This window comes from Artemia franciscana, chromosome 12, assembly GCF_032884065.1.
Source record: "Artemia franciscana chromosome 12, ASM3288406v1, whole genome shotgun sequence".
Lineage (NCBI taxonomy): Eukaryota > Metazoa > Arthropoda > Branchiopoda > Anostraca > Artemiidae > Artemia > Artemia franciscana.
Window position 1 is genome coordinate 3,630,861 of NC_088874.1, and position 15,082 is coordinate 3,645,942.

Consider the following 15,082-nt stretch of genomic DNA (forward strand, 5'->3'; position numbering starts at 1 on the left):
TCTGTTCTTTCTGATTGAAGACTTTCCTGCAATTTTGACTCGCCTTTGCTTTGGCATGCTGGGTGTAATGTACGGCAAAATCCATTTGAGTTTCTGCTCAAACCAAACGACTAAAAAGATTGATTTAGCCTTTCTCGCAGCTCCCGGGTAATAAGTGAGCGCTGAAGCTTACATTTCCCCAAATCACACCCAAAGAGAATGGGTCTTTCTTTTAACAAAGATACTTCTTCGTCAATCTCAATAACTCAAATAACATCCTGAGTTGCATCAGCTGAGAATACTAGGATAGAAGACAAAGTAAATGTATTGTTCATCCAGAGAGCCTGATCTTCTTGGATGGAAAAATTTTGGGGGCTCATTTTCTTCTATTTTTATACAAAATCCCCAATACCCGGGGGTTCATCTAATTTGAATTAGATTTTCTTGACTTTTTTCCACTGAATTCTTTCCTGTTATTCTTAGTATATTGTTTGGGGCTCTAACTACGATATAAAATACTTTTCTAAGCCAAAATCATCATTTCTTAGGTTGAAATTGGCACATTTGAGGGTTTTACTTTTGCTGCAGTGTTTGAAAGGCGGCAAATTATTAAAATAATTTGAAATTATTTTTAGCTAAATCATCCAAATCGATGTCGGCAGAAGTGAAAATTACGAGAAACTCTATTTCCCGGTCCCTAAGATTTTCTTGACTTTTTCCCCTAAATTCTTTATTGATATTCTTAGTATATTATTTTGGGGATCCAAGTGCGATATAAAATACTTATCTAAGGCAAAATCTTCATTTCTTCGGTTGTAATTGGCACTTTTGAGGGTTTTACTTTTGCTGCAGTGTTTGAAAGGTGGCCTTCCATCTGGCTGGCTTGATGGCGAAACGGCTGTTCAACTTTTTCAATCCCATCAAAAAAGCATCCTACAGAAGCTGTCGTTGTAGAGTAAAAATCTTAAGAATTTGCAAAAATATGTGGTTTTTGTCTATTTTGACATAAATTGATGATTTCAATTCAAAAGAATGTATTATCTGCAGAGGGTTTTACTGCGCTGATGCCTTAAGATAGGTTATGACAAAACGACTCATGAATGATATACCGAACACTGTTGCAAAAACATGCAAAACAAATTTAGAATTTTGGAGATCCGAGTACGATATAAAATACTTTTCACTTGCCGACCTATTTTTCTCGTTTAGGCTCTGGAAAGAGCGTACGTCGTAGGTGCGATGAACCTTTGACTCGATGTTGGCATGGACTGTTTCTGCACTCATATGACTATGGCCTTTTGTCAAGTAACGAAGATCAATTCGGTTGATTGGGCTTTCTGAGGCGTTGAAAATCTGAAACAAAGTAGTTTAGGGTGTCCAATTCTTGTTTTGGGTGTTACAGTTGTCAAAGTACAGTTTGATGTGTTTCGCTCCAAAAGCAGCCTGAACTTAAATGAATTTGTGAAGAGTATTTGCAATGTTCTCAATTTTTTTCAATTGTTCTGAAGCTTATATTTCCCCAAATCACACGCAGAGAGACTGGGTCTTTCTTTTAACAACGTCAATCTCAATAGCTCAAATAAAATCTCAAATAACATCCCGAGTAGAATCAGCTGAGAATACTACGATAGAAGACAAAGTCGATGTATTGTTCATCGAGAGAATCTGTTCTTCTTGGATATATATTAAAAACACTGCTGATACTGCAATACTGAGGCTGTCTAAATTGTCTCAAAAAGCATGATTGAGAAGGGGTGCAAAGCTCATATTATTCATTGAAATTAAGTATGTTGTGATTGTTGTATGAAATTCTGAAAAATTTCGAAAATATTAGGTAAATTATTCTTAAAAATGGTAATAGATGGGAAACAAATAAATGACGTCAGGATATGAACCAGTACTCTTCTGACTTAGGATTCCTAACCCAGTGTTCCAACTTCTTTGATATGACCTTTAATAGCTAATGAGGAATTGATTTTTTTCCGATATTTCAAAGACTCCCCAGCTTATACGTTTTTTCAGATTTAAATTTACAATATCACCTTTTTTTACATAAATTGTAAATTTACAATTTACAACAACACCTTTACAATATCTAAGATTATAAAACATAAAATGAACTCAGGGCTTGAGGATTTTCTTATGTTAATTTATTTCATCATATACCCATTCAAAAACTAATGTATACAAGCCGAAGTAGCTCAGTTGGTAGAGCGTTGAGTTCGGTAGAGGTCCCAGGTTCAAATCCTGGCTTCGGCATTAATTTTATTGTGATTGCTTTTTTCTTTTATATCAAAAACTTTGTAAAAGAAAAAGACAAACACATCTAATTGTTAAAAAAAATGACCTGAAACCCCCTGAAAAGAGTACTATATATAGCATTAAGTATATAGCATTATAATATAGCATTAAGACTATCTTTTACAGTTTTGGTTCTAATTAGTACAACTCACTTTTTAGTTACCTTTTGTTATGGCAGAATATTTAACATGTAAAAACTAAGCAAGTGAATATGTTCTTCAATGTTACAAAGACAATTTTTTTGACGTCTTATTTAATATGATATGTTTCAATTTTTTCAGTTTTTCCTATTTTTATTTTCTCTTTTTTAGCTATTTTATTTTTTTGTTTTTCCTAAGTCATATGTCACTTATAGATTTATATTTTTTTCAGTTTTTCGTTTTTTAGTTTGTTTTATTTTTTTAGTTTTTTGACTTCATATTGAATATGACGTCATGTATAGTTTTTTCTTAGTTTTTTTTTAGTTTTTCCTTTTTGTTTCTTTTTTTATAATTTTTTTTATTTTTTAGTTTTTTCTTTTTTATTTCTTCTTTTTTTTCTTGTTTTTAAATTTTCTTTTTTCATTTTTTTTTCTTTGTTTTCTTTTTAGTTTTGTTTTAGTTTTTTTTCTTTTAGTTTATTTTCTTTTTCTTTTAGTTTTTATCTGTCTTTTATTTTAGTTGTTCTTTTTTATTTTTTTATTATTATTTTTAGTTTTTGGTACCTATGCGCTGAGATTCGCTCTTAAATAGGTTGCACCTACTGCAGCTGCAACTATAATAATAATTTTTTCGGGGAGAAGCCTAGAAATGTGGCCATTGAACAGAAAATATGTTAAGAAAACAATTCTTACTTCCTAATATGCAAACAAATTGTAGTTTTGAATGAGCTGTCACTATATTTTAACTGTATTCGCAGTATTCGATAAATATTTCGGTAAATATTTCGCAGTTCATATAATTGACTTACCAATAAAGTGAACATACAACTCGATGCCTTGTTTCATTTTCAACTCTATCATTTTCAGTTACGATACGTTTTGACTCTCGCTGTCCAGATGGATTTTCATCTAACTGCGCAGTTTTGCGTTCTTTAGCCGCAAGCCTTTTGGCATTAACCCTTTGAGCAGATTCTCGGCTGTTTCTTCTGCCATTGTAGGATTTATACTAAAATTTCTATTTGAATTAACTAGTTGAGCAGCTCCCTCGGCTGTTTCTTCTGTCATTTTGAGATCTAAACTAAAAATTCCCCTCCACATGCCAAGCTTGCTAAAGCTCAACAATTTATAATAAACCTGAAAATTTTAAGTATCTGTTTTAAGGTTTTCGATATAATTTAATCTATTGTCAAAATATTTCGAAATATTTATGCGATCCCCAGTTTTTACTGCGAATTCTGGCTGTTTCTTCTGTCATTTTAAGATCTAAACTAAAAATTCCTCTCCACGTGCCAAGCTTGCTAAAGCTCAACAATTCATAATAAACCTGAAAATTTTAAGTATCTGTTTCAAAGTTTTGGATATAATTTAGTCTATTGTCAAAATATTTCGAAATATTTATCCAATCCCCAGTTTTTACTGGGAATTTTGGGTGTTTCTTCTGTCATTTTAAGATTTATACTAAAAATTTCTCTCCACGTGCCAAGCTTGCTAAAGCTCAACAATTTATAATAAACCTCCAAAAAACCTTGTCTGTGGATATGTCTGTCTGTCTGTCTGTTGAGTGACGTCATGTCATCATGTCGTCATGTTGTCATGAAGTTAGTTGTCGTCATATTTTTTATGACGATGACGTCATTAAAAATATTTAAGAAAATCCTTCAAAGAAAAATTTTTAATTGTAAGAAGATCGTGGACGGAAAAATATTTAATCGTAAAATGACTGAAGAAGCTACAAGGGCAACAGACACACAACTTTCGAGTTACGTTCGGCATTAATTTTATTGTGATTGCTTTTTTCTTTTATGTCAAAAAGCTTGTGAGAGAAAAAGACAAACACATTAATTGTTTAAAAAAAAGACCTGAAACCCCCTGAAAAGAGTACTATATATAGCATTACGTATTTAGCATTATAATATAGCATTAAGACTATCTTTTACAGTTTTGGTTCTAACTAGTACAACTCACTCTTTAGTTACCTTGTGTTATGGCAGAATATTTAACATGTAAAAACTAAGCAAATGAATATGTTCTTCAATGTTACAAAGAAAATTTTTTTGACGTCTTATTGAATATGATATGTTTAAATTTTTTCAGTTTTTCCTATTTTTATTTTCTCTTTTTTAGCTATTTTTTTTTTGTTTTTCCTAAGTCATATGTCACTTATAGATTTATATTTTTTCAGTTTTTCGTTTTTTAGTTTGTTTTATTTTTTTAGTTTTTTGACTTCATATTGAATATGACGTCATATATAGTTCTTTCTTAGTTTTTTTTTGTTTTTTTTTAGGTTTTCCTTTTTGTTTCTTTGTTTTTTAATTTTTTTTTATTTTTTAGTTTTTTCTTTTTTATTTCTTCTTTTTTTTATTTTTTTTTGTTTTTTCTTGTTTTTAAATTTTCTTTTTTCATTATTTTTTGTTTTATTTTTAGTTTTGTTTTAGTTTTTTCTTTTTTCTTTTAGTTTATTTTCTTTTTCTTTAGTTTTTATCTGTCTTTTATTTTAGTTGTTCTTTTTTATTTTTATAATTTTTTTCAGTTTTTGGTACCTATGCGCTGAGATTCACTCTTAAATAGGTTGCACCTACTGCAGCTGCAACTCTAATAATAATTTTTTCGGGGAGAAGCCTAGAAATGTGGCCATTGAAAAGAAAACATGTTAAGAAAACAATTTTTACTTCCTAATATGCAAACAAATTGTAGTTTTGAATGAGCTGTCACTATATTTTAACTGTATTCCCAGTATTCGATAAATATTTCGGTAAATATAAAGTAAATATTTCGCAGTTCATATAATTGCATTGCCATTAAAGTGAACATACAACTCGATGCCTTGTTTTATGTTCTTTACAAATATAATAATCGCCCCTATCGCAAATTTAAATTTAAGCACTTTTTGACCTAACCCAATCTAACTATAAATAATTTTTACGCTGAGGAAAGGTAGTATTCAATAATACAATCTGTATTAACAGTTACCTTAGTACATTTGCTTTAATGTTCTTTCAAATTCAAAGGATGTGAGTTCAAGTCACTTTGCTGTAATCTATAGTAAGTAAAAGAAAGTAAGTAAGACTAACTTTTATTTACTTTTACTAGATTAGTAACATTTTACTAGATTAAAAGTTTAATCTATAATAAGTATTCAAAAAAACTTGAGGCTCATTTAAAATTTAACTAATTACTTGGAGTAAAAAACTGGCGACTACATAAATATTTGAATGTATTTTGACAATGAATTAAAGCAATTTGAAAACCTTAAAAAAGAAAACCAAATTTTTAAGTTTAGCACACATTGTTGCTCAATATTAATACTCAATACTAATGCTTGCGGAAAGTATTTTAGTAATTATAAGAATGATAATGAGCCAAGATTTACACTTACTTGAGGCCTTATCACCCAAATTAAGAATTTCAGATGATGATAGACTGGAAATGGTACGGAAGGCCGTCGAAAATGGAGCTGACATAAATTCATCAATTTTTCCGGTGCATATTGCTGTAAAAAATGGCTGGCTAAAAATTGTAAAATATTTGGTGGAAAAAAATTGTCGGCTGGACCTACGAAATACTGGTAAAACTGTAAAAGGTAAAAACGGTAAAACAGGTGGTAAAACAGTTATTGAGCTGTTGAAAAGAAAATTGAAATAGACAAAATTAGACAATCGACAGGAATACGCCGAAATTTTTCGTAAAGTAGATCCTGTTGGTTTTAAAAATATGGAAAGAAATCACGCCAGAACAGAAATGGGTAAGAAATATGAAGCTTTAGTTTTTATCCAACTCCTTATGGTAGGACGGCGAAAATTCACAAAATCGGATTTTAAAATAGGTCGGCAAGTGAAAACGCGAGAAACCATAAATCAAAAATTTGACGATGTCGTATTCTGTTACTCAGAAAGTAACAGAAAAAAAATTATTACGTTCCAGGTAAAACACTGCAGCAAAAGTAAAACCCTCAAAAGCACCAATTTCAACCAAAGAAATGATGATTTTGGCCTGGAAAAGTATTTTATATCGTACTTGGATCTCCAATATGATATACAAAGAATATCAGGAAACAATTCAGTGGAAAAAAGTCAAGAAAATTTTAGGGACCGAGAAATAGAGTTTCTCGTAATTTTCACATCAGCCGACATCGATTTGGATGATTTAGCTAAAAATAATTATAAATACAATTTGGATGAACCCCCGGGTATTGCAGATTTTTGTATAAAAATAGAAGAAAATGAGCCCCCAAAATTTTTTCAACTACAAGAAATTAATGAAAATCTACATATAAAACTATTAGAAGCATTTAATGAATTCGAAGAAAAAAAAATCACACCAGCAGAAAAAGAAGATCAAATAAAATGTTTTTTACGAAAATTCATAATAATAATGAAACAACCGAATGCTGATATACTAGAAAAAAAATTAGTAAAGTATATCAAACGGATTTATTAAAAAATCCTGAATCAAAATTCAATGGAATTCTTAGGGATTCCTTTGAAAAATATCAAAAAGATTTAGAAGAATTCTTTTTAATGAAAGGCGGTCTTCCATCTGGCTGGCTTGATGGGGAAACGGCTGTTCAACTTTTTCAATCTCATCAAAACAGCATCCTACAGAAGCTGCCGTTGTAGAGTAAAAACCTTAAGAATTGGAACAAATATGTGGTTTTTGTTTATTTTGACATAAATTGATGATTTTAATTCAACTGAATGTATTATTTGCAGAGGGCTTTACTGCGCTGATTCCTTAAGATAGGTTATGACAAAACAACTCATGAATAATATACTGAACACTGTTGCAAAAACAAGCAAAACAAATTTAGAATTTTCGAGATCCAAGTACGATATAAAATACTTTTTCACTTGCCGACCTATTTTGCTCGTTTAGGCTCTGGAAAGACCATACGGCTTAGGTGCGCCGAATATTTGACTCGATGTTTGCATTGACTGTGTCCGCACTCATATGATTATGGCCTTTCGTCAAGTAGAGAAGATCAATTCGGTTGATTGGGCTTTCTGAGGCGTTGAAAATCTGAAACAAAGCAGTTTAGGGTGTCCAATTCTTGTTTTGGGTGGTACAGTTGTCACAATACAGTTTGATATGTTTCACTCTAAAAGCAGCCTGAACTTAGATGAATTTGTGAAGAGTATTGGCAATGTTCTTTGCATTTCTTCTAGAAATTGCCTCGTGCCAAGTCACACAAAAAGAGGGACAAATCGGGTTCCTTGTCCCAACTGATGTAAAGTTCTCGTTGAAGGTAACTAGACGACTGATGAAAAAAGCGTCTTTTGAAGACGGCATCACGGGCAGAAGAAGGATTTTCAGCAAGTCGAAGCTGTAAACACTTTCGGTGTTTTTCCCTACACGATCAGCGTCAGTAGCGTAAAGGCTCCTCACTTTTCTATACTTCTCTTGATGCTTTTCTACCTTTGTTACCTCAACTTCAGAAGCTGACCCGGCACTGATTTTGGCTGATAGGTGTGAGCAGGTATTACATCCATCAATAGAAGGCATTTTTCAAGGAGACATGTTGTTTCTTCAGTTCTTCTCGATAATCTCTACTCCGTGATTTTTTCTTTAAAATCCTTCACTAGGAAAGTAGTGGTTATTTTCCTCGAGATATATTTCATGTTAAGACAGTACTCACGTCTATAGTGCGTCATAGAAGGCTCAGATGTCATAATGTGTTGTCTAAAGAGCATTCTCCGTGCTTCACTATAAATCTTTGCATTCTCTCTCGCAGCCATTCGTCGTTTGTCTACCATTCCACTGAGTTCGAGTAGATATTCTTTATACTTGCGAAGAACATGCTGAATGGTCTTGTTGGACTTCGGGGGGAAGCCCAGGATGGCCAAAAACGTTTGTTTGCAGACCTGCTTCAGTTCAGAATCCACTGGGAAGTAAAAAATTGTAGATCTGTTCTTTCTGATTGAAGACTTTCCTGCAATTTTGACTCGCCTTTGCTTTGGCATGCTGGGTGTAATGTACGGCAAAATCCATTTGAGTTTCTGCTCAAACCAAACGACTAAAAAGATTGATTTAGCCTTTCTCGCAGCTCCCGGGTAATAAGTGAGCGCTGAAGCTTACATTTCCCCAAATCACACCCAAAGAGAATGGGTCTTTCTTTTAACAAAGATACTTCTTCGTCAATCTCAATAACTCAAATAACATCCTGAGTTGCATCAGCTGAGAATACTAGGATAGAAGACAAAGTAAATGTATTGTTCATCCAGAGAGCCTGATCTTCTTGGATGGAAAAATTTTGGGGGCTCATTTTCTTCTATTTTTATACAAAATCCCCAATACCCGGGGGTTCATCTAATTTGAATTAGATTTTCTTGACTTTTTTCCACTGAATTCTTTCCTGTTATTCTTAGTATATTGTTTGGGGCTCTAACTACGATATAAAATACTTTTCTAAGCCAAAATCATCATTTCTTAGGTTGAAATTGGCACATTTGAGGGTTTTACTTTTGCTGCAGTGTTTGAAAGGCGGCAAATTATTAAAATAATTTGAAATTATTTTTAGCTAAATCATCCAAATCGATGTCGGCAGAAGTGAAAATTACGAGAAACTCTATTTCCCGGTCCCTAAGATTTTCTTGACTTTTTCCCCTAAATTCTTTATTGATATTCTTAGTATATTATTTTGGGGATCCAAGTGCGATATAAAATACTTATCTAAGGCAAAATCTTCATTTCTTCGGTTGTAATTGGCACTTTTGAGGGTTTTACTTTTGCTGCAGTGTTTGAAAGGTGGCCTTCCATCTGGCTGGCTTGATGGCGAAACGGCTGTTCAACTTTTTCAATCCCATCAAAAAAGCATCCTACAGAAGCTGTCGTTGTAGAGTAAAAATCTTAAGAATTTGCAAAAATATGTGGTTTTTGTCTATTTTGACATAAATTGATGATTTCAATTCAAAAGAATGTATTATCTGCAGAGGGTTTTACTGCGCTGATGCCTTAAGATAGGTTATGACAAAACGACTCATGAATGATATACCGAACACTGTTGCAAAAACATGCAAAACAAATTTAGAATTTTGGAGATCCGAGTACGATATAAAATACTTTTCACTTGCCGACCTATTTTTCTCGTTTAGGCTCTGGAAAGAGCGTACGTCGTAGGTGCGATGAACCTTTGACTCGATGTTGGCATGGACTGTTTCTGCACTCATATGACTATGGCCTTTTGTCAAGTAACGAAGATCAATTCGGTTGATTGGGCTTTCTGAGGCGTTGAAAATCTGAAACAAAGTAGTTTAGGGTGTCCAATTCTTGTTTTGGGTGTTACAGTTGTCAAAGTACAGTTTGATGTGTTTCGCTCCAAAAGCAGCCTGAACTTAAATGAATTTGTGAAGAGTATTTGCAATGTTCTCAATTTTTTTCAATTGTTCTGAAGCTTATATTTCCCCAAATCACACGCAGAGAGACTGGGTCTTTCTTTTAACAACGTCAATCTCAATAGCTCAAATAAAATCTCAAATAACATCCCGAGTAGAATCAGCTGAGAATACTACGATAGAAGACAAAGTCGATGTATTGTTCATCGAGAGAATCTGTTCTTCTTGGATATATATTAAAAACACTGCTGATACTGCAATACTGAGGCTGTCTAAATTGTCTCAAAAAGCATGATTGAGAAGGGGTGCAAAGCTCATATTATTCATTGAAATTAAGTATGTTGTGATTGTTGTATGAAATTCTGAAAAATTTCGAAAATATTAGGTAAATTATTCTTAAAAATGGTAATAGATGGGAAACAAATAAATGACGTCAGGATATGAACCAGTACTCTTCTGACTTAGGATTCCTAACCCAGTGTTCCAACTTCTTTGATATGACCTTTAATAGCTAATGAGGAATTGATTTTTTTCCGATATTTCAAAGACTCCCCAGCTTATACGTTTTTTCAGATTTAAATTTACAATATCACCTTTTTTTACATAAATTGTAAATTTACAATTTACAACAACACCTTTACAATATCTAAGATTATAAAACATAAAATGAACTCAGGGCTTGAGGATTTTCTTATGTTAATTTATTTCATCATATACCCATTCAAAAACTAATGTATACAAGCCGAAGTAGCTCAGTTGGTAGAGCGTTGAGTTCGGTAGAGGTCCCAGGTTCAAATCCTGGCTTCGGCATTAATTTTATTGTGATTGCTTTTTTCTTTTATATCAAAAACTTTGTAAAAGAAAAAGACAAACACATCTAATTGTTAAAAAAAATGACCTGAAACCCCCTGAAAAGAGTACTATATATAGCATTAAGTATATAGCATTATAATATAGCATTAAGACTATCTTTTACAGTTTTGGTTCTAATTAGTACAACTCACTTTTTAGTTACCTTTTGTTATGGCAGAATATTTAACATGTAAAAACTAAGCAAGTGAATATGTTCTTCAATGTTACAAAGACAATTTTTTTGACGTCTTATTTAATATGATATGTTTCAATTTTTTCAGTTTTTCCTATTTTTATTTTCTCTTTTTTAGCTATTTTATTTTTTTGTTTTTCCTAAGTCATATGTCACTTATAGATTTATATTTTTTTCAGTTTTTCGTTTTTTAGTTTGTTTTATTTTTTTAGTTTTTTGACTTCATATTGAATATGACGTCATGTATAGTTTTTTCTTAGTTTTTTTTTAGTTTTTCCTTTTTGTTTCTTTTTTTATAATTTTTTTTATTTTTTAGTTTTTTCTTTTTTATTTCTTCTTTTTTTTCTTGTTTTTAAATTTTCTTTTTTCATTTTTTTTTCTTTGTTTTCTTTTTAGTTTTGTTTTAGTTTTTTTTCTTTTAGTTTATTTTCTTTTTCTTTTAGTTTTTATCTGTCTTTTATTTTAGTTGTTCTTTTTTATTTTTTTATTTTTATTTTTTTTAGTTTTTGGTACCTATGCGCTGAGATTCGCTCTTAAATAGGTTGCACCTACTGCAGCTGCAACTATAATAATAATTTTTTCGGGGAGAAGCCTAGAAATGTGGCCATTGAACAGAAAATATGTTAAGAAAACAATTCTTACTTCCTAATATGCAAACAAATTGTAGTTTTGAATGAGCTGTCACTATATTTTAACTGTATTCGCAGTATTCGATAAATATTTCGGTAAATATTTCGCAGTTCATATAATTGACTTACCAATAAAGTGAACATACAACTCGATGCCTTGTTTCATTTTCAACTCTATCATTTTCAGTTACGATACGTTTTGACTCTCGCTGTCCAGATGGATTTTCATCTAACTGCGCAGTTTTGCGTTCTTTAGCCGCAAGCCTTTTGGCATTAACCCTTTGAGCAGCTCCCTCGGCTGTTTCTTCTGTCATTTTGAGATCTAAACTAAAAATTCCCCTCCACATGCCAAGCTTGCTAAAGCTCAACAATTTATAATAAACCTGAAAATTTTAAGTATCTGTTTTAAGGTTTTCGATATAATTTAATCTATTGTCAAAATATTTCGAAATATTTATGCGATCCCCAGTTTTTACTGCGAATTCTGGCTGTTTCTTCTGTCATTTTAAGATCTAAACTAAAAATTCCTCTCCACGTGCCAAGCTTGCTAAAGCTCAACAATTCATAATAAACCTGAAAATTTTAAGTATCTGTTTCAAAGTTTTGGATATAATTTAGTCTATTGTCAAAATATTTCGAAATATTTATCCAATCCCCAGTTTTTACTGGGAATTTTGGGTGTTTCTTCTGTCATTTTAAGATTTATACTAAAAATTTCTCTCCACGTGCCAAGCTTGCTAAAGCTCAACAATTTATAATAAACCTCCAAAAAACCTTGTCTGTGGATATGTCTGTCTGTCTGTCTGTTGAGTGACGTCATGTCATCATGTCGTCATGTTGTCATGAAGTTAGTTGTCGTCATATTTTTTATGACGATGACGTCATTAAAAATATTTAAGAAAATCCTTCAAAGAAAAATTTTTAATTGTAAGAAGATCGTGGACGGAAAAATATTTAATCGTAAAATGACTGAAGAAGCTACAAGGGCAACAGACACACAACTTTCGAGTTACGTTCGGCATTAACTTTATTGTGATTGCTTTTTTCTTTTATGTCAAAAAGCTTGTGAGAGAAAAAGACAAACACATTAATTGTTTAAAAAAAAGACCTGAAACCCCCTGAAAAGAGTACTATATATAGCATTACGTATTTAGCATTATAATATAGCATTAAGACTATCTTTTACAGTTTTGGTTCTAACTAGTACAACTCACTCTTTAGTTACCTTGTGTTATGGCAGAATATTTAACATGTAAAAACTAAGCAAATGAATATGTTCTTCAATGTTACAAAGAAAATTTTTTTGACGTCTTATTGAATATGATATGTTTAAATTTTTTCAGTTTTTCCTATTTTTATTTTCTCTTTTTTAGCTATTTTTTTTTTTTTTTCCTAAGTCATATGTCACTTATAGATTTATATTTTTTCAGTTTTTCGTTTTTTAGTTTGTTTTATTTTTTTAGTTTTTTGACTTCATATTGAATATGACGTCATATATAGTTCTTTCTTAGTTTTTTTTTGTTTTTTTTTAGGTTTTCCTTTTTGTTTCTTTGTTTTTTAATTTTTTTTTATTTTTTAGTTTTTTCTTTTTTATTTCTTCTTTTTTTTATTTTTTTTTGTTTTTTCTTGTTTTTAAATTTTCTTTTTTCATTATTTTTTGTTTTATTTTTAGTTTTGTTTTAGTTTTTTCTTTTTTCTTTTAGTTTATTTTCTTTTTCTTTAGTTTTTATCTGTCTTTTATTTTAGTTGTTCTTTTTTATTTTTATAATTTTTTTCAGTTTTTGGTACCTATGCGCTGAGATTCACTCTTAAATAGGTTGCACCTACTGCAGCTGCAACTCTAATAATAATTTTTTCGGGGAGAAGCCTAGAAATGTGGCCATTGAAAAGAAAACATGTTAAGAAAACAATTTTTACTTCCTAATATGCAAACAAATTGTAGTTTTGAATGAGCTGTCACTATATTTTAACTGTATTCCCAGTATTCGATAAATATTTCGGTAAATATAAAGTAAATATTTCGCAGTTCATATAATTGCATTGCCATTAAAGTGAACATACAACTCGATGCCTTGTTTTATGTTCTTTACAAATATAATAATCGCCCCTATCGCAAATTTAAATTTAAGCACTTTTTGACCTAACCCAATCTAACTATAAATAATTTTTACGCTGAGGAAAGGTAGTATTCAATAATACAATCTGTATTAACAGTTACCTTAGTACATTTGCTTTAATGTTCTTTCAAATTCAAAGGATGTGAGTTCAAGTCACTTTGCTGTAATCTATAGTAAGTAAAAGAAAGTAAGTAAGACTAACTTTTATTTACTTTTACTAGATTAGTAACATTTTACTAGATTAAAAGTTTAATCTATAATAAGTATTCAAAAAAACTTGAGGCTCATTTAAAATTTAACTAATTACTTGGAGTAAAAAACTGGCGACTACATAAATATTTGAATGTATTTTGACAATGAATTAAAGCAATTTGAAAACCTTAAAAAAGAAAACCAAATTTTTAAGTTTAGCACACATTGTTGCTCAATATTAATACTCAATACTAATGCTTGCGGAAAGTATTTTAGTAATTATAAGAATGATAATGAGCCAAGATTTACACTTACTTGAGGCCTTATCACCCAAATTAAGAATTTCAGATGATGATAGACTGGAAATGGTACGGAAGGCCGTCGAAAATGGAGCTGACATAAATTCATCAATTTTTCCGGTGCATATTGCTGTAAAAAATGGCTGGCTAAAAATTGTAAAATATTTGGTGGAAAAAAATTGTCGGCTGGACCTACGAAATACTGGTAAAACTGTAAAAGGTAAAAACGGTAAAACAGGTGGTAAAACAGTTATTGAGCTGTTGAAAAGAAAATTGAAATAGACAAAATTAGACAATCGACAGGAATACGCCGAAATTTTTCGTAAAGTAGATCCTGTTGGTTTTAAAAATATGGAAAGAAATCACGCCAGAACAGAAATGGGTAAGAAATATGAAGCTTTAGTTTTTATCCAACTCCTTATGGTAGGACGGCGAAAATTCACAAAATCGGATTTTAAAATAGGTCGGCAAGTGAAAACGCGAGAAACCATAAATCAAAAATTTGACGATGTCGTATTCTGTTACTCAGAAAGTAACAGAAAAAAAATTATTACGTTCCAGGTAAAACACTGCAGCAAAAGTAAAACCCTCAAAAGCACCAATTTCAACCAAAGAAATGATGATTTTGGCCTGGAAAAGTATTTTATATCGTACTTGGATCTCCAATATGATATACAAAGAATATCAGGAAACAATTCAGTGGAAAAAAGTCAAGAAAATTTTAGGGACCGAGAAATAGAGTTTCTCGTAATTTTCACATCAGCCGACATCGATTTGGATGATTTAGCTAAAAATAATTATAAATACAATTTGGATGAACCCCCGGGTATTGCAGATTTTTGTATAAAAATAGAAGAAAATGAGCCCCCAAAATTTTTTCAACTACAAGAAATTAATGAAAATCTACATATAAAACTATTAGAAGCATTTAATGAATTCGAAGAAAAAAAAATCACACCAGCAGAAAAAGAAGATCAAATAAAATGTTTTTTACGAAAATTCATAATAATAATGAAACAACCGAATGCTGATATACTAGAAAAAAAAATTAGT